This window comes from Haemaphysalis longicornis, unplaced genomic scaffold (assembly GCF_048455015.1).
Source record: "Haemaphysalis longicornis isolate Haplotype H1 unplaced genomic scaffold, Haemaphysalis longicornis Haplotype H1 scaffold_7, whole genome shotgun sequence".
In the NCBI taxonomy this organism is placed as follows: domain Eukaryota; kingdom Metazoa; phylum Arthropoda; class Arachnida; order Ixodida; family Ixodidae; genus Haemaphysalis; species Haemaphysalis longicornis.
In genome coordinates, this window is record NW_027526422.1 from 190,169,326 (window position 1) to 190,189,671 (window position 20,346).

A 20,346-nucleotide genomic window follows, 5' to 3' on the forward strand; every position below is an offset into this window, starting at 1 on the left:
CATTCACACCGGGCCGTTTCCATTACGAAACACAAGCAACAGACAAATTGATACGCAAAGTCTGCTGCTTCGAACATACGCAGAAATGTTGTCACACTACCGACGCGCTCTTAAGTAATACCCATCGCCGAAACACCAACTAGCCATAGAAGGCGCCACCACGCTACGAATACTTCAAGCCAAAAACATATCCTTACCACCGCATGCTTCACTTCATGTATCCGAAGCAATACGCGGCCAACTGCAAATACCGCAAACCGGCACCCTGAAAACAACATCGCATGGGACGTCCCCCACACCGGAACTCACGCCAACCCCTAATGCCTTCTTCCAGCAGTGGATGGCTCTGCTGACCGTCACTGATCTCTTCGGCAATCAAACGTTGGTGGATGGAGCTACGAAGGTTGGGAGACTCCAAGGTGTCCTGAACTGAGGACTCCTCTCCCTGGGCGGGGGCCCTGACACAACACCTTGATGCTTAATAAAATTCCCTCCTGTTTCGATTCGTTCTGTTATCGAGGCAGCCACAGTGTAAGCTATTCCGGTGCGATTGCTTTACGGACTGACGACATCTGTTGATGGCCCGGCGTGCAAGCGAGAAATGTGCTCTAAAGTTTTATACAGTTTAAAGCCTGCGACATCTAGGCTACAGATAAATTTGTCTTTAAATGCGTATAATTATGTGCAAACGAGTGAGTGGGAATGTTTCTAGTGCACAGTTTCCGATATTTAGTAACGAAGAAATTCACCCCGCTCAACTCATGGCATCCTTTCGCAGCCAAGACGAAGCGTCAGTTCAGAGTTGCGTTCGGCGTGTTCCGAGCGCAGACGCGACGTGATCTGTTAGCGTGAGATCTTGATCGTGAGCAACCATTCCTACCCACTAGTCTTGACCTGCGAGAAAGCAATGAAATACGTACATATTGCAAGTGCGCTCCTTTTTTGGGCCGCAGAGCTGTTTACGAGAAACATTCCAAGGCAGAGATATCGCTTCTTAATTTTGTCTTTAGTCAACGTGTGTACACTCTATTTTAATACTTTTTTTAGTTATGAGTACAAAGGTATGCAGCTGCAGTGCTGGCCTGTACAGAAGTCAAAGCTGTACAGCATAAGCCGCCATTCAAAAAGGCATAAACTGCTTGAAACGTGAGAAAACATTTTCACAGGCGCGCAACAAAGCCAGGAATGAACAATCCAGAGCTAGCTAGTGAACAACGCTGGGTCTGCTGGTGCTCTCGCTACCGGAGCGCTGACGGCACGGCGCCGCCGGCCAGTTCGATATGTATGTAGGAAAGGGCTAGTGCTGTAACTTAGAATACCTGCCACACGCCCCTCCACAAGCTGATTTTTTCTTCACGTTTCTACTTTTTGTTCAGTGTGCGACAAAAGTCACGCAAGATATTGCCGCCAATGCGCAACCCTTTTAAACTCGAGGTTGTCGCGTTACTCGCGTACTACGTGATTGCGAAAAGATCGTATGCGGCAGGTTTAGACGTATGCTCGCCAGTGCAATGACACGTCTCGAAATGGTAATTGTACGTATGCACAATTCACATTGGGTCAAAGCGCCGTCCTGAATTGTTTGACCGGGTGAGGAATGGGGCATGCAGTAAAGTGCCTGCTACCAACTATCACCGTTCTCCACTTATTGAGGATTTCTCTGCAGCACAATGAGGGATGGCGATCTTTTCCGAGAGTATCTTGTCCATCACTTGTTAGGGACTTGATTTTGCTATTATGTGTGTCAGCTTTTCGGCATTCGTAAGGGCGATAAATATTATAACAGATCTTTGACACAGTGAACAAAGGATAGCCTTCCTCCTTCAAGCACGCCGATTACTGTGTTGTAGGCGCAACGCTGCGCACAACGTTCACTATTTTAAGAACCACTTTTATCGTCTCCCTGAATACGGCTTTTTAATCAAGAATAGGAAGTCTGCTTCTGGTAACCACGCATTAGGACTCTATTGTTCCATGTCTACACAAGAATGTCTTCTGTTGCTACTTGGAGGTCCTTCAAGATTTCCCTTTAATATTTTAGTAATCCACATGGTACGCAAATATCTCATATGCCTGATTTTCACTGTTGTTTCACCGCTAAGAATAAAAACGTGTGTTGCGTCGCTGGCAGAGCCGCTGCCCGCCTACAAAAGATAACAACCTGCATTCTCCTGTTTGCCAAAATCAGAAGCCGCCTTTTCACACCAGCAAGATAAGTATTTACAAGCAAGGCATTCCTCTAGTCGATTCATGAAGCCGAATTCTCTCAAACAAGTGTGGTTACGTGTAAACTACGGGTATTGACATGGAAATAAATGCAGTAGTCGCTTCGGGAGTAAGTCCGAGGGGCGGGAAATTGTTGAAACTACATAAGGCTTCACCGTCAGCTGTTTGTTACCACTTAAGCGACCGCCTTTCCCTCTTGCCTTTCTTATACCGATTGTCCCCACTTCACAGTCTCTTGTAATTTTCGTGTTCTCACTTCACCATAATATAATTTAAGAATATCGGGCGCACGTCCCCGAATTGCGCGGTACATCAGCTCCTTCTTCCCTTACTACTCTGGACCATTCTGGACTACGGTTGCACTGACGCCGTTGGTAACTTTCCTTAAACAGCCGCGCCGGCCAGCCAACGAATACGTAAAAATCGTACCGCCTGCAGGTGAAGTGGGTGTGTGATGTGTTCAATGGCTGTGGCAGAAAATAAAGCCTGTTCGCAATGCAGCGCTCAACAAAACCACCACCCCTTGCGGTTAGTTGGTTGGTTACAACCGTTTGGCGCAAAACCGGGCACTACCGCTGTCCCTGCTAAATGTTCGAGAAATGCAGTCTTTTACATATTCAATGTTTACTTATAATTGTTTGTGCGTTCTTTCACCGTCATCATATTACTTTCGTTGTCTTGCTCATCTGCACGTATCTGTTTGGGAATTTCAATGCGACACTTCATTTTCGCAACCTGAAAGGACCGGGAACATCATAAAATAAAAATTTTCAGAAAATTCCCTCTTAGGCCCTGCAAAGATTTGTAAACTTCCTCGTTGGAGCCAGCAGCACAAAAAATGTGACCGCAATGTCTGCACGAAGTACACTGTTTACAATGGAGCATAAAAAGCACTGAGAGGTGTACTCGTTGCCGCGTATTTCTCTTCTACGCAAGCAGGAACTATTTGCGGCTATTGCTGCGGAAATAGTAGCGCCAATTCATTTAAACGTAGTATTGCACTTTGACGGCTAGTTTCTTTTTCTTAATACAGAAAAATAAAGGTGATAGCTTCAGGCCTATGGTCCATGTCCAGCACAAAAATTCCTGTGTGAACAAAATTCAAATCAGCTCTGTTATTTTTATTGATTCCCTATGGGTTGCCTTTTATACGGATATACCAAAAAATGACGAATATTTTATTTCTCCTGTGCATTAAATTTGTCCCAGTCAGGTTATACCGACAATATTCGTGACCTGACTTCACGTTTCTAAATGACCACCTGTTCACTTTTCGTATCCCCATTCTTCGTTTTCCCCCTGAGGGAATTGGGAATTTTCGTTTTCATTGTCTCTTTGCTGTCCTTTGCCCTTCGTTGAAGTTTGTGCTTTGAGTATGGCATCCACGTTAATAGGCTCGAGAGGTTCGTCATCGTCGTCTTGTTCACGCATTGCTCGAATGTGCTCTTTAATCCTTTGCACTGCTCGAATGCCCGCTGTTGTTAGATCTTTCGCCATTAGGAAGCCCTTTAGAAGGTTGGAAACATTACGACGCCTCCGTTTCTTTGCAACAGCCGCCGCCGGGTTCACATTCCAACTCCCCGCGGTGATTTGCTGATCCGGTCCCTGCAAGAAACATACATTTTTGCTCTATTAAAACTGTTGAACGCAAGCACTCATGATAAAAAGACAACCCCTAGGTCTACACAGAAAAATTTCTTCCAATCCACGCTCTCAAGGTGGATAGAAAGCAAAGCTTTAAATGACCGCCACAACAATAGCCCAAGTGAAGTCACATGACTTCACACACAAGGCTTACAAAGAGCAATACCAGATATTCTGCCAGCCGTTACCTGCAATTCGCGGGGGTAGCGTCCCAAACTCAGCAGCGTCGGCCACTGCCCGGCTAGAGCGCGGATGCTGCCGCTGTAGCGCGGCCGTGCGTCGGCAGAAAACAGAGAGGAGCGTCTTCCCAAGGGTGAGGCAGCAGAACCTAGTCATCCGTTTGTGCTAGCTAGGGGCTGCACCACCGCGCGACATAAGCGCAGACGCCGAAACAATTCGGCGTGTCAGCTTCATAATTCCCATTTATACCGATATAAACTAGTTAGTTTAGTAAGTTTGAGAATTGCGAGAAAGGTGAGGGAGCCTGTACAATAAGTATTTATGAGATCCAGTTGCTTCTTTCGGCTTTTGTAATACTTGTGAAAAACAACCGAATTTGTATTCACCAATTTAAAAGACGGAGTCGTACTCCTGGCAAGCAGTGGGGTAAAGGTAGCGTTTCTCTATCGGCCACATGTCTGTATGCGCTGTCTACATTTTGTCCCCTCCCCCCTTCAAACCAATCCTCAACGTATCTTTGCCGCACGACCACTCGGTCGGTCGGGTCCGGGTTACCCAGGAAGTGCTGTCGAACAAGTTAATCAAGCAGTGCGAGGGAAGTGCCCAATGGAGGCGAAGGATGCCGGAACAGGCTAGAAATATCCGCCGCTAAAGCAGACGACAAAGCCGCCTCTCCAACGCGCCCACCGGCGCGAGCAAGCGGCTGTGCGCGGGGAACACTGGGAAATAGCACCCTATTGCTGCGCCATCTACGCTGTGCTCCGGGAATAAAATCCACTCTCCCCCTTCTCATCCGCGTTCGGAGTTTCTTGTGGTGCATGCCACGAAGGAATCGTTGGCTGGTAGAGGTACAGAGCTTTGATTTAGAACAGTAAAATGTGACTTCTGTTTTTAAGTTGGTCAATTGCAGAAAAAACGAGATTGTGACTACTGAATTATTTTATTTGGCACCATGTATAAACGTACTTTGCTCCGAGTACAAAACTATCAAACAAAAAATCCGGCGCCTACTCTACTAAGGTGAACCCCGAGTGGCCAAGAATGCAGTATACAAGGGTATTCAAAGATTCTCTCTTTCTTGCCACCCTGCCCACGGATGTGAAACCGGAGGTGAAACGGAATCGAAAGAGTCCCCACGGCCCTCACTAGCCCACACGAAATTGAACGTGTTGGGGGCTAGAGGCTGGCAGCTTTGCTGTAAAAGTCGCGTGTCTTTGAAGCACGAACAATACTAGCGCGATGTGTTTGAAAATGAGTGTTCCGGTGTGCTCTTTATTAAGTGTTCCGTCCCAGCGCGTAGCGTTAGAAAACGAGTGTCCATGTCTTTTATAACCATGGCAATATGCCGTGACGATGACATGAAACGACAACGACATGATACGATAATGACATGAGACGCCTACAGCCCTATCACCTTAGATGCTTCGCCCCTAAAACGAATAGGAAGCTTCGGCGCCTCTTGTATTTGCTTCAACGACCTGTTTTATAGGAAACATAATAAAAAAATGTAAAGACATTTTCGGTACGTGAATATAGTAAATGGTAAGTGATGAAGAAGATCAACGAATACACAGAGCGTAAATTGTCTGAGGCAGATCAAGCTTCACGAAGACAAGATAGCTGGTGCATAAATATAGCTATAGCGAACTCTAAGGTGTGTCTGATCGCGGCGGCGAGAGATGACACTAAATATTATAGAAATGCCCTCCAAAAACATCAGAACCCAAAAAGATTTGCAAATAGGTGGACATTTCACCGCAAAAAATTATATATCCGACAGTCAAAATAACGCAGCACCTCATGATGTCATGATGTCACGTGATGTCGATGCGTTATTCCAAAAGGTAAACCTGGCCGACTTACTCTGCTGTCATATATGTACGTAACTAGAGGGGACATTTGGGAAAAGGGAACTTGAAGGGATGGATCTTGTGGTGGAGGAAACGACTGGGGAGGGATTTCTTCTTGAGGAAGGGCCACAATCGCTCCTGAGCGTTAGTGAGGGGAGGTGCGAATAGGTAGATCGCGGTGACAGGAGAGATGGTAATTTTCAATGATTTCTTGTTACGAGAGCACGTCGTTGGTGGCTCGACCGAGCGCCGTGGTGGGGAGTGGGTGCCAGCCGATCACGGCTATATGTTTTCGTGCTGCTTTGCGTGCCGCCTCGTTGCCTCCCCCCCCGCTGTGAGCAGGGGTCCGGACGATGTCTACTGTTTGGGTAGGGGGATTGTGAAGGAGAATTTCGAGTGCGGTAGCCAAATATTACCGCGAATGAAGTTTTGAACGGCCGTTTTCGAATTTGTTTATCCTAATGTCCTGTTGCGGCCGGATGATAGCGACCAAGGCTACTGCCGCTACCTCCCTGTTGCAGTGTACGGCGGGCGTATGGTAAGGGGAGTAACCGGGGTAGCGCTGCGGATGAGTAACTACTGCCAAAACGAAACCGTCTGCGTGTCGGTACTCCGCGGCGTCTACATACAAAGTGGGGCGGCGACTGAGTATTTATCTGTAATGGCATGCGCTCGCTGGCACAACGCTCCGCGTGGCGTAATGGGTACATGATGCATTGGAGGGGATATATGTCGAGTCAGTCACGGATGTCTGGAGGCAAGGAAGCTTTACTTCCTACCAAAGCTTGCATGCCATTTCGTAAGTGGTGAAAAATGTGCCACCCTGTATACGTGGCACAAAAGCGGCGAAGCTTATTATTACGATAGCGTTTAGCGACACCATCATTGTTGTCTTCATCAACGCCACCGATGCGAGCAGCAACAACAAACGAACATTTATTGAGAGGGGTGGCTCAAGGCCAAAGCCGCGCGGGAGAAAGGGGGCGAGTAAAGACGAGGGCATCAATAATGTCCTTATCCGCGGAGCTGATGATGATGGCGTTATCGAAGATACCGAAGACCGCTTGTAGAAAGCTGTATGCGGCGTTTCCTCCCAGCAGAACTGAACGCCGTCTTAGATCAGCCGCATGAGGAGTTCGGTGGTGTTTACGAAGTTTGCGCCTGAGCGCTGGTAGTACGTTCACAGGTCGAGCAATCATCCCACGCCTTTTTTGTCCTTAGACCTTAGAAAGTTGGAAATGGGTGAAGATTTCCGGGGTTCAGGCAGGAATTCGTCGGCGCTCACTACGTGACCCAGAAGCTTCAGTTCATCGTAGGCTTCAATCGTTCCTGATGTTAGGATTGCACCGAGTTCCACATCATCATCATAATCATCGCCAGCCTGTCTACGCCCGCTGCAGGGCAAAGGCCTTTCTTGTTATTCTCCAATTTATCCCGGTCCTGTGCTAATTGCGACGAATTTATCCCAGAAAACTTTTTGATCTTATCTGCCCATCTAACTTTCTGCCACCCCTGCAACCCTTGCCTTCTCTAGGGATCCACTCTGTTACCCTTTATGACCAACGGTTACCTTGCCTTACATGGCCTGGCTACAACACTTTCTTCTTCTTAATTTCTACTAATATGTCCTTAACGCGCGTTTGTTCGCTGACCCACGCCGCTCTCTTCTTGTACCTTAATGTTACACCTATCATCTTCCGTTCCATTGCGCGCTGCGTTGTCCTCAATTTAAGTTGAACCCTCTTAGTGAGCCTCCAAGTTTCTGCCCCGTAGGTGAGTACCGGTAAGATGCAGCTGTCACCCACTTTCTTCTTCAGGGACAATGGTAGACTGCCATTCATTATCTGATAATGTCTTCCGTATGCACTCCACCCCATTTTTATTCTTCTAATTATCTCTGCCTCAGGGTTCTGATCCGGGGTCACAACTGGGCCTAAGTAGATATATTCACTTACTACGTCCGCGGCCTCTCCACCTATCTCAAACCGCTGAGCTCTCCCGAGGTTATTGATCATTTCTTTAGTTTTATGCATATTAATTTGCAGGCCCACGGTTCTACTCTGTTTGTCTAGTGCGGTAAGCGTGCTTTGAAAAATCCTCCCCCGAGTTACTTAGCAAGGCTACGTCATCAGAAAATTTGAGGTTACTGAGGTATTCTCCATTAACCCTTACTCCCACCTGTTCCTAATCCAACGTTCTGAATACTTCTTGTAAACATGCTGTGAATAACATTGAAGAGATTGTGTCTACTTGTCTGACACTCTTCCTTATAGGTATTTTACTGCTCTCCCTATGGAGGATTATGGTAGCTGTACACCCACTGTAGATATCCTCTAGTATTCTTACATAATGCTCATCTACCCCCTGGTTCCATAATGCCTGAATGACTGCTAGGGTTTCGACCGAGTCAAATGCTTTCTCATAATCTATAAAGGCTATATATAGGGGTTCAGTATACTCAGCGCACTTCTCTATCACCTATTTGATCGTGTGAATATGCTCCATTATTAAATAGCCTTTACGGAACCCTGCTTGTTCTTTAGTTTGACTGGAATCTAAGGTTGCAGAAATTCTGTTAGCGATTACCTTGGTAAGTGCCTTGTAAACGACTGACAGTAAGCTGATCGGGCTGTAATTTTTCAAGTCCTTCATGTCACCATTTTTATAGATTCGGGTGATGTTAGCGTTTTTCTAAGATTTCGGTACACTTGCGGTCATTAGGCATTGCGTATACAGGTTTGCCAGATTTTGAAGCACAATTTCTTCGCCCTCCTATAAGACGTCCGCTGTTATGTGATCCTCACAAGATGCTTTGCCCCCTTTTATTTCTTTCCAACCCTTCCTTTCTTCTTCTGTCGTTACCGGTGGAATGTCTATCTCCTCTGAACTACTTTAACATTCGGCATTATCCTGGATGTCCCGGCTACTGCACAGATCGGTATGGAACACCTTGGCTACTGTAACCATTCTATCCGTATTTGTGATGACATTGCCTCGCTTGTCTTTAAGTGCATACATCTGCTTTTTGCCCCTGGCCAACACGCCTTTTCATTGCTTTTAGGCTACCTCCGTTCTTTACAGCGTATTCGATTCTCTACATATTATACTTCCGTATGTCAGCTGTCTTACGCTTATTGAATAACTGCGAAAGCTCCGCTAGTTCTCTTCTGCAAGCTGGGGTGGAGATTGCCTTGTTTTGCCGTTTCGGAATGAGATCTTTCGTCTCCTGGGAATGTTTGCCAATATCCGTGCTAGCCATCGTGCCCCCGACTTCTAGTGCGCACTCAGTGATTATGCGGGTAAGGTTGTCGCTGGCTTCCTGTGTAGATGTCGTAAACTCTGCTTCCTCGGTAAGAACTGCATATCGGCTCTGCAGCGCGAACCTGAATTCTTTTACTTTATGCCCATAATGTTAGACCATTGATCGGGTTTTATTTTGTACTAGCTTGTTAAGGTCTCTCCTCAAATCTAGCCTAATTAGAGAGTTAATTATAATAAGACGGTCACTACACGTTACCCTTCCGACCACTTCTACATCCTTCACAACGCGAGTGTTACCGCATAATATGAAAACTATTTCATTTTTATGCTACCCATTCGGGCTCCTCCACGTCCACTTCAGGCTCTCCCGTTTACAGAACAAGGTATTCATTATGCGTAGGTTATTCTGTTCTGCGAACTAGACTAGTACGTCCCCCCTGCTATTTCTAGAGCCCAAACCATAGTTCCCTACATTCTTGTCTTCACCCTGATCCTTGCCTACTTTAGCATTTAGGTCTCCCATAAGTACGGTATACTGTGTTTTTGCTTTAGCCATTGCCTATTCCACATCCTCATAGAGCCGTTCCACTGCCTGGTCGTCGTGGCTGGATGTGGGTGCGTAGCCCTGTACCACGTTGACCCGTGTGCCTCTTATTGAGCTTAATTACCAGACCTGCTATCCTTTCGTTAATGCTGTGGTGTTCTTCTATGTTGCCAGCTATGCTTTTATTGGCTAGAAGTCCGACTCCCAGTTCTCGTCTGTCTACTAGACCACAGTAACGTAGGACATGTCCATTTTTCACCACCGCAAGGGCTTCACCTTTCCTCTTAGCCTCACTAAGCCCTATGACATCGCATTTAATGCCCTTTAGTTCCTCGAACAACACCTATAGACTAGCTTTGCTAGATACGGTTCTCGCGTAAACGTTGCCACGGTCAGATTCCAGTTGCGGCCGGTTCGGGTCCAGGGATTCTTAGCACCCTCTGCTGCGTCACAGGTCTGGCCGCCGCCATGGTCAGTTGCTTCGCAGCCACTGGAGACTGAAGGCCATGGATTAATTGACGTATTCATGGGAGGTTGTGGCCGTTACTACACCAGGGGGGCCAATCCTGCTCTGATGAGGGATTGCGTTACCGGCAATAGTCGCCGGGGTCAGGCCGCACCCCAAGCCCCATTATTGAATTCCATCAATACGCGGACTTTATTTTAAATCCAGTGGGAGTTGTCCGGCACCGGGATTCAAACCACGGTCCTTCTGCACGTGAGGCGGATGCTCTACCTCTACGGCACCGCTGCTGTTTTCCAAATACTCCAAACTTACGAGGTGCTTGTCGAAGTTTCAGGTGAAGACAGCCACGTAGTCAAGGTAGACGGGACAGCTGTGGCGCTTTAAACAGGTTCGCACAGAGTCCTTTACTCCTTTCAACATTGCTGGTGCCCTGCACAGACCAAACGGCATCACCTTGATCTGGTAAAGCCCGTCGGCCATTGTAAAACTATCTTCTCACGGACGAACTTGTCCAAATTGATCTTCCAGTTGTTGATTTTCAAGTGCATCGATGAGAAGTAATTTGGTCAAGAACTTTGTCAATTCATGGTGGTGGGCCTACGTCTCTTTATTTTGGTTCATTCGTTGGTAGTCAACGCAGCAACTCAGCATGCTGTTTCATTTCCTCACAAGCACAACAGGGCAGTGCAGCGGGCTTTAATGGATGAGTGCTATCGTCACCGAGAATGTCTTGAACGTGTGTCAAAATGGCTTCGCGGTCAAGGGCAGACACGAGGTAAGGGAACTGTAGCAATTGTCGGGCGATATCTTCGCTGACCATTCGTATTTCTTCAACCGATGTTTGACGTAGCTTCAAACTTGACAAAAGACAGTCGTAGTAGAGGTGTAGCAAAGCTCACAACTGTCTCTGTTTTTTTGAGGTAGCTTCGAATTCACTTGGAAGAAGTCAGAGGACGTGGAGGTATAATCTGATTCGCGCTGCAAATTGCCGACGCTGAGGACATACGTTTTTTCTGAATTTTTTTGGAGGACCGCAATACAAGTACTCTTGTTGAAGTGCTTATGTTCCTCTTGGAAATTCGTGATATCAAAAAACACAATAGCTCTTGCGACGGAGACACCACACTTCAGAAGCGAGCTCTGCTCGCTGCCTACAGTAGCTTTGGTTTCAAGAGAAGCAGCCTGAGAGTAGACGGTGGTTACCAGGCTTTGCACGTTGAGGCAGGCTGCTATGGTTGTCGCCAATCCTTAGAGTACCTTCTGTTTTCGGGCTTGGTTTCAGTGCCACGTTGCAATCCGGGGAGAAGCTGACCGACTTGGGCAATTCAATAATAGCACCGTTGTCGGTCAAAATATCTATTTCGAGAGTCACGTCGCGTGCGGAATTAGAAAATTGATGAAAGCAGTTCGCTGTGTAAGAGCAACGTACATGTTCACGTGGGTATGCTGACCATCCCAGGTTATCAAAACGTTTTCGAACACCATCGGGAGTGATCCGCTCATGACTAAATTTTCGGCTCGTGTACACAAGTGCGACTTTAATTAATCCCTCGATAATGATCCGGACTTCACTAGCAGTCTTTTTTAAATTTCGAGTACAATAGGGCGTCGTATCGCTGCTGGTACGCGTAAATTGTGAGTGTCTACGCGTCGCAGTTGTCGTCTTGTTATTTACGGTCTTGTTTACGTCGGGTAGGCGACGCGGCGCGTGGCCGTCGTCGTGTTAGGGCTCGTTTAAAAGATTTCAACGTCGAGCTGTGTGGCGTCATGAATCATGGTTTCTTATGCCTCGTTGTGCTGCTGTAGGGTTTTCGTTTATTCAAGTTCGTGCAACTTTACCTGCAGTGGCTGCTGCTTTTAATTTACCCAAACCTTGCTGGCGCACTTTCCACGTGCGTTGTAAAGCGTTGCTGCGGCGGCTTCTTGACCCGTGACGATAGGTTGACCGGGAGCAGTTTAGACATGGTTGGCCAGAGACAGGTATTCGTCGATGTCACTCAGTAGTTGACCAGGCAAGGGGCGCGGTGCGTTGAGGGAAAACCTTGCATGCAGAGTTGTTGGTAGTGTCAACGCCGAGTAGACCTGGCCTGTTTGTCAGCAGTGATACACCCAGACTACGGCTGCCGCGGGTTCCCCAGACGTCCGTCTTTCTTTGATTTGGATGTCGCACTGCAGGTGGTAGGCCAGGCGTCGGTTGGTGGAGGTATGACGGGGCTTCCTGAGGCAGAGTAATGGTTGGCCGGAGGCTACAAACAGCGCCGGAAAAGGCCAAAGCCTGCGGCCTGTATTCCAGGCTTTGAAGTTCACGGATCACGTCGGCAAGGGAAGCGTCTTCGGGGTGCGGCTGCGCTGAGAAACGTTTGCACATCTGTTCGCTGACTGCGGCGTGAATTCTGTCCACTAAAGTGCCCATTGTGACTTCTGCTGTGCGGATGAGGTTGAGCCTTTAAGCCGCCCGCACAGTAGAGTATCGGCCTATGAAATGCCGCGGCATTTGCGTGGTAGCATTTACAGCTCCGCGGTATGATTTCTAGAACCATCTATTTAGGTCTTGAACAGCGGCAATAAAAAAACACTGTAGTCTAAAGAAGAGCGGGCGAAACACTCTCCCCACCAATTACGCAATGTGCGGCATAAATAAAAAAGGAACAACATATCAAAGAAAGGCATATACGACAGATGTGCACGGCGAGACGCTGGCAACAAAGCACAAACAAAAGCTAAAGCCAACCCAAACCGAAGCCACAGTTCGTGGCAATATATCGTGAGAAAGTAGAGAAAAAGTGGGCGTGGAACGTCTACATTTTTAGAGTAGATGTGCATTTCACACTAGCGTTAAAACCCCTTTGTAAGTGGTAGTTAAACTTTTTAACTCCCCCGTCCTGATTACCTTGACACAACGAATTGCTTTTTAGATCAATGACTACAAAAAGACCGGAGCACCAACATGACAACATTGGACGAAGGACGTCAATGATAACGTTTGATAATCTTGTTGCTATTCACCCGTGTAAGCCAAGAGGATAGGAAGATGCTACTGTTTTTAATTATGACGATTATCTTGGCAGTCAGTATGTAATAATGCAGTGAAATAACTGTCGACGTGGAGGATTACCCTGAATTCTGCTATGAACCCTTCAATTTCCAATCGGATTGCAAGATTGTTTGCAACTACGGAAGCAGTACGCTAAAGTACAGGCACATGAAAATGGTGCATAATGCACGCTTGTACGACAACATCAAGTGAAGTGAGAGATATCGAAAAAAAAAGCCGGAAAATTGTTAGCCTAAGTGTAGACGCACTATTTATGTTGTAAACTTCTTAAGTAGAAAAAGATAGTTTTGATGCAAGCGTTTTTATTGATTTAATTTTTTATGCACGCAATGGAGCGGGACGGCACATTTTGGGGGTGATGTTGCGTCAACCCTGCTTTGGTGCTTTATTGTTTCCGGATTATGTTGAAAAACGCGCGGCCAAAAACAGGAATTGGGTATAGCCGAAGCGTTTGTTCCTGATTTGTTTTTTTTAGCATCCACGCATGCCTATAAAAGGCGTCGCAGCCAATGAAATATAGCGCGCGCCAAGGCCTACCTACGACTAGAGACGCCAGCCGGGTGCGCACGCTGCTACATGTAGGCCGAAGAATCCTATGACTCTCGGGCAGTTGGGCTAATACTATGAGCGGCAAAGACAAAGACAAACCAATGCTAACAGCCCTGTCGAGGTGCCAGAATGGACACACTTCATTTACAAATCCCTCGGCACAAATGATAATGAACAAGTATATCAAGTGTTCTTTCTAAAACAATTTCAGCATAAAGAGCAGCCCACAGAATGTGCTTCCAGAACCCCTTAAGGTTTACCACTAAGAACGTAGACCGACTATCACTACGATTACTGTAAGGTTCCAATTTTATACCCCTACCAGCAGGTCTAGGGATTTTGCAACACCTTTGCAATACTTTCACCTTAGCAGGAGGGACAAGGCGATTCAATCTATTAGATGCGGAGTGTCTTATGCTCGGGGGATGTCCCGCGGCGTCGGTGGTGGTCCGGCGTCCGCAAACCACCTGCGCATGCGCCACCGTCGTCATCTTCCCGTAGGGCAACCGCTGAAGACGAAGAAGTAGAAGAAGACAAAGCTGCGAAGAGGAGGGCGTGTACGTTGCTGTCGCCCCATCCGCAGCACTTCTGATGATGATTTTGGCAGGATGCCCCTAGGGATTGGCCTAGGGATTGGCCGCATGCTTCGCTTGACTCCAGTTGTGCTTGCGCTGGACTCTGTGATTCTTCAGGTGAAGTAGGATGGAAGCAAGAGCCCCGTCAGTGAGTGTGCTGACGCAATTACGTGAGAGCATCAGCGCAAACACTAACAGACCTTTAGATACCACTTCAATCCCGTCTCACTCGCGTATATACGCATGCAATAAGGAAAATTGCACCCGTCTCCTCGAAGGGAACCATGAGTAGGATATATGAGCATTACGGGGTTCACTACATTTCCACCAAATTTGGCTAACCAACATCACGGAAACGCAAACGGAACCCCCATGACGCTCCGCATCCTACTCATGGTTCCCTTCGGTGAGATGGGTGTAATTTTCTTCATCTTTTAAGTCATGACCGAGTGTCGGTTGAAACAATTCTGCCTAATTTCACAAAATTTAGAGGGGTCGGTGGATATTTTAATAAAATAAGAGCGAGAAGAGCACAAGGACCAGAGGTAGACGAGCACTTGGAACTACCGTGCGTGTCGTGGTGTTCGTCGCGTCCGAATTTATTTCCCGTGCCGAGTTTGCACTCAACTCTACATTAGCACTAAACACCACTAGTTCTGGGTGAAGTATCATGCTTGAAAACACAGTTTCATTATTGCCGGTTCATAAAAAAGTGCCCGTAAGAAATTTCAGCAAAGAAAACTGGCAATGGTGTACACAGAAAAGGCTGATTTTTTATTGCAAAATGTACGAGACGCAATCAGCTTACAATAAACCGGCAATTTGATTATGAAACCCTAAATATAAAGACTTCATTATATATTTGGTATGTGTTTTATTTAAATTGAGTGTATTTACACACATGATTATACTTGGTATGGGGGTTCTGTCAAAGAGCTTTTTGTCTGGCGAAAAGGAGTCTTGTAAAAGCATACCTGTACCACGTGATTGTGTGGCCGAAGCCAGTCTAGACTTTCTCAGTGCATCAAAGAGTCATTGCGAAGTGAGCCCGCTCCAAATGTTTCTTGGTGCTTTATCGCTTCTGGTGAATGCTGAAAAACGCGATGGAGAAAATCGGACTCGACCGTAAGGGAAGTTGCTTGTATATCATGTTTGCATGTGCGCGTCATCATGAGGGGTGTCACAGATAATGGGAATTGAGTTTGCGCCATGGCCTACCTGTTTTTGCAGAGGCCATACAAGTACGAACGCTGCTATTTTCAGGGTACGGAATGCTGTAAATCTCGCGCAGCATGGTTAATACTATTGGCTGCAAAGATAAAGAAACACCGTGCGCCATGTGGATGTGTGCGCTAAATAGGCGAACATAGTTTCATCAGCGTCCGGTACAAGTTACAAAGAAGCGAGCAAACTTACTGTTTTTGGTCAAGAAAGTCAGCGGAAGAAAAAGCCTCGCAGGATGTTCTTGCGGAGCAGAGTATGTTCTACCACAGCGAGTAGAGAGTGAATAATACTACTGCTTTCGTGATGTAATGAGACATTTCATATCCTCTAGAGCACGTCGAATTATATCTCAGCGACTTCCAATAAATTGTATTATATGAGTGACTGAATTCTTTCCTTGAAGCATTTCCCTCAACGAACGGGATTATTCGCTCCTGCTGAATATTCTTGCAATGCTGTGGGGTAGACAGTCGCTTCTCACACGCAGCAGTGTACCTGATTCCTACGCACCTTCGTACAAAAGGGTTGCACAGTTATCTGAAGCCAGGAGACAAGGAGCGTCTGCTCTTTTAAAAATGTTTTATTCACGGGAAGTTATTTTCCGAATTCCATGAGATTCATCACATTTTCTGCCTTTATTCTTTGGTATGTTTCCTTCGAGGTCATGAGATGCACAATCAATGCTCGTTTGGAGTTTTTAGCGGATTTTTTGTACTTTCGGTCTGAAACCCACTTTATAGTTCAAAGTTTGGGGAAGAATTTATATGAAACCAATTGAAAACTAAACTGCTTGACGTGCGAACGAATATTTAGATTTGGTGGTGCACCATTTCCATTGCGCTAATGAAACCCGCGTTTTTTCACGAGGTTCATAATGCGGTGAGTGCACACGCCTGGCTCCCGCGTCAAAAGCCCGCCACTGGGCTTTTTTCGGGCCCCGTTTTCAAGCCAAATCTACGCACCGTGCCTCGCGCGCTCACACTGATTTGCCGTCTCGGAAGTCACCTTTGCGAGCTAAGCGACGGGATTAGATTTCTACCACTCCTTCCTTTCTCTAGCACTACAGGCAACCCCGTCTTCGGTGATCATATTGCATTTGTTGTGAATACAGTAAAGACATTCCACAAGCAACTTCACAGTCAGCATCAAAGCTGACTGATGGTGCCCAGACACTCAAAAACATAGTCGAACGCCACCACCGCCAACACTATCCGACGTTCGCCGGGGATCCTAAGGAGTAACAGGCGTGAATAAATGCCGTCTGAGCCAACCATCGACGGCTTGGCTTGGCTTGGCGTCAACCATCTTTCCACGGGCACTGCCATTGTACGTTTCTTTGTCTCTCCCGGTGCGTGGGTCGTCGGCAAAAACACTGTACAGAGATTCCCCATCTATCGGCTAACACACCAAAAATGTTCCATAAACGGCTTGCTCGCGCAGTCGGCAGCAAGAAATGTCAACGAGGCATATTGACATGTACAGGAGGGAGAACATCCCTTCGCTTAAGGTTTTTACACCAAAGCCGTATATGTATCGGCTTCACTATGTAGCATTCGTCTAGAATATCGCGTACACAAGAATGTTTCGATCTTACGCGAAGGGATCTTTTTGGTAAAGTTCCTGTAGACCTCCAGTTAATAGGAACCATTTGAACTCATTGGTTCATGTCAACAGTTCATAGCGTAGACACACGAACACGACAGAAAAGCGGAACGCCACAACAGCGGAAAGGGAACATTTATTGGGAGAAAAAGCAATGAGCTTATAGGCGAAAAATTATGAAAAGCAACATGTGACACACGCTAAATCAGCTCTAGGTAGTTTTCGTGATGTGCCATTTATTCTTCGTAGTTAGTGTGTCTGCGCAGCAAATAGTTGTTCTCAAGTTAATGCAGGCATTTAAAAATACTCCATTGTCTGGTAGAACGCCTCTATCCATAAAAGGCGTATAATTTACTTGTAATAATTTTCTTATTTCGCAGTTCAGTAGTAAATAGTACAAAATTACCGCCTGCAGATGATACAGGGCCCTATTCTGCTACCTTTGTTCAGCTAATAAGTATAAGAAGTATCCTCAACGCAAATTACAAACCAACCTGCTCTGTTTAATGCACACTTTGGACAGCACCCTGCTTCGCTGGTCATAATTCTTCATAAGGTGGGAAGGGTACTCAATTTCTTGTCGCATAACCCTCGACATATAGCTGCGCTAATACTGAATAAAGCCCGCGAAGAAGATGTGTATTTGTAACAGAAATTGTTTTCTGTATGCGCCTTACGATTTCTGGTTAGTTAAAATAATAACGGGACATTTGAAAAGTTATCAAAGAGATAACGCAGGCCTTCCTGCCACTTCTTTTTCAATATCGCGCAATGGGGTCAAAGCTGTGCAACCTCCGTGTCAAGATTTACAGTCTACTCATAATTGTGTCGCATCAGTTATCGAATGCCTATGAAAGTCCTGCAAAAATAATTTGGGAAATTCGCCACTGAATTCTGTTAATGTTGATGTTATATGGCAAGAATTTTGCGGTATGAATTATTTATCGTTTTATTATTTTATGCTCTCTTTTGGATGATCACGTAGATTTTTCCAGCAACTCGTTTCACTCACTTCAGCAGCAAACATTTTCTCAAAGTGAAAACGCGTGGGGGTTCTTTGCTTGACATTTAGTTACGGTAAACTGATGCAAAACGCAAAAAAAAGTGCTCGAGTTGAATCTTCGCATGGTAGTGAAATATGCAGAGTTTTAATGCTAGATTTTACAAAGTTGGAAGCGAAGCAGATTTCTATTAGTTGGGCTTATGTGAGAAATAAATGTTATGGGCATTGGCGGTAACACAGGTTTAAATTTCTAGTCGCGATAACATGAAGTGTATTCGAACAAAGCCACGTCTGTAATAACGTAACGATGTGTTTTTGTAAATTATGATGGAGGTATGTGTTGCGTCAAATGTGCTGCTTGAACGTTGTTTTCAGCAAAGACCGGTATTACCAGATTTTTTTTTTCAATTCTTTTATTTCATCGCGGTTTTTCCGCAAAGATCAGTAAACAATCGCATTGAAATGGGCTGTATGTGATAAATATTTTTTGTTTACTTACGTGTGAAAGAGACTTGCCAGACGGAAACCCATTTGCAAGATCGAATAATACTGTGGGAAAGCAGAATAACAACTTGTAATATTTCCCCGAAATAGAAGGTCGTAATCATTGCACAGAATGTGTAAGCCTTTTTTCCTTTCTAACGTACAAGACTGTGTTCTATCCACATTTCAATGAATTTTAGACTTGAAATGAGTGGTTGGTGGGGTCTTAAGAGAGCTGAAAAGCCTCACATTTTAAATGTTTTACGGTGTCTAGGACGCAACAAAACATTTAGAGCAACAGTCCTCCAAAAGAAATTGTATGCACATCGAATAGGCACGCTGGAAAACCGTTCAATCAAACGGGCTTTTTGAAAAGTCTACGGTGACCTACATTCCAACTTCCATCTGCCAATCGCCATCATTCAGCGACAAGAATCCAATCGATTTTCAGTGAACAAGCCCAAGAAAGAAAAAGCTTTGTTTTCTAAATTTCAAACACAAAGCCATAGCCTTGCGTGAAATACTTGTTCTTCGGTGCGGGTTTTTTGTCGGGGTGCTACAGCACCGATTGGTTGGGGCAATCGAAAACACTGCATCAAAATATGTTGCGTTGTTGAATTTAGGAAAAGTCACAAAAGGCTTCACAAACTTCCATCGGTGAATTTACACAGCCGCAAAATTATGGCGTACTTACTGCAAAAGCGAAGAATATTTTATCTATTTATTACTAAAACACAAGTAAAAAACTGTAAAAAGACCGTTGCAAAACTGAAAACTAGTATGGAACGAGTACCATATGATGGTCACCAGCACATGTTAAACATTTTTTCAGCGGAGTTCGTAGGTATCACGCAAGACAGCGGTAAACAAAACCTGGAATTTTGCATGGATAGATTGCATCATGATTTGGAATCTATGACCTTGTTTTACTGTATGCACAGTGCAAGGGCAAAGTAAAGTCGCGGTTATAAATTGGGCGCACCCTTTCACAGAATTTTTTACTTAAGATTTATGTTATTCAGTGATTAAAATATTTCTTTTTTGATTAGTGTGCAGCAATTGCATATAAACCTATTCCGAGTATTCTGACCTCCACAGATTTGGTATTTGCTGAAAGGTGGGGTTCCAATGATTCTAAATATCATAACCACAGTCTTAAATCGTCAGATATTTAAGACCACTACCGTTCCTAAAGTTTTTCGGTTGGTATTACTGCGTGTAGATATACGTCGACATGCGGTACGGTAAAAGAGTTTCATATCTTGGAATTTGTGAAAGTTTTCTAAAGGAAAAATTTACACCATCTTCCCCCGAGGGGAACCATCGTGTAGATGCAACGCATCGGGGGTTGCCGTTGTGTTTCCGTTATGTTAGCGATGTCAGCGTGTGGATTGCTGCTGTTGTGTATCCTATTTGCACAGCATGTTCACCCCCGATGCGTCGCATCTACCCTATGGTTCCCCTCGCGGGGAGATGGTGGAAATATTTAACCGAGGGCAAGCTGCGCGCTGACCGCGCTGACGCACTGATGGCGCTGCGGTTAGAGCGGCAGAGCGCGCTGCTGCCACGGCGAAGAGAAGGGGGGAGAGATGCCGACCACGCCGCGGCAACGACGCGGGACAAGGCGAGTTAAAGAGATGCATTGCATCAAAAAAACAGCTGCTGGTGTTTTATGTGAGCACAA

At 45.8% G+C, this 20,346-nt stretch overlaps 1 long non-coding RNA gene across 1 annotated transcript in view; it reads right to left on the reverse strand.

Moving 5' to 3' along the window:
* Nucleotides 1-3,742: 3,742 nt before the first annotated feature.
* The window catches only part of LOC144145645 (uncharacterized), a 28,628-nt gene continuing 12,024 nt past the window's right edge, over nucleotides 3,743-20,346 (reverse strand). Inside the window, exons 2-3 of the long non-coding RNA XR_013317552.1 lie at nucleotides 18,679-18,728; nucleotides 3,743-3,831 (exon numbers count right to left, since the gene is read on the reverse strand). This is a non-coding gene — a long non-coding RNA (uncharacterized LOC144145645). The remainder of the gene's footprint in view (nucleotides 3,832-18,678; nucleotides 18,729-20,346) is intronic.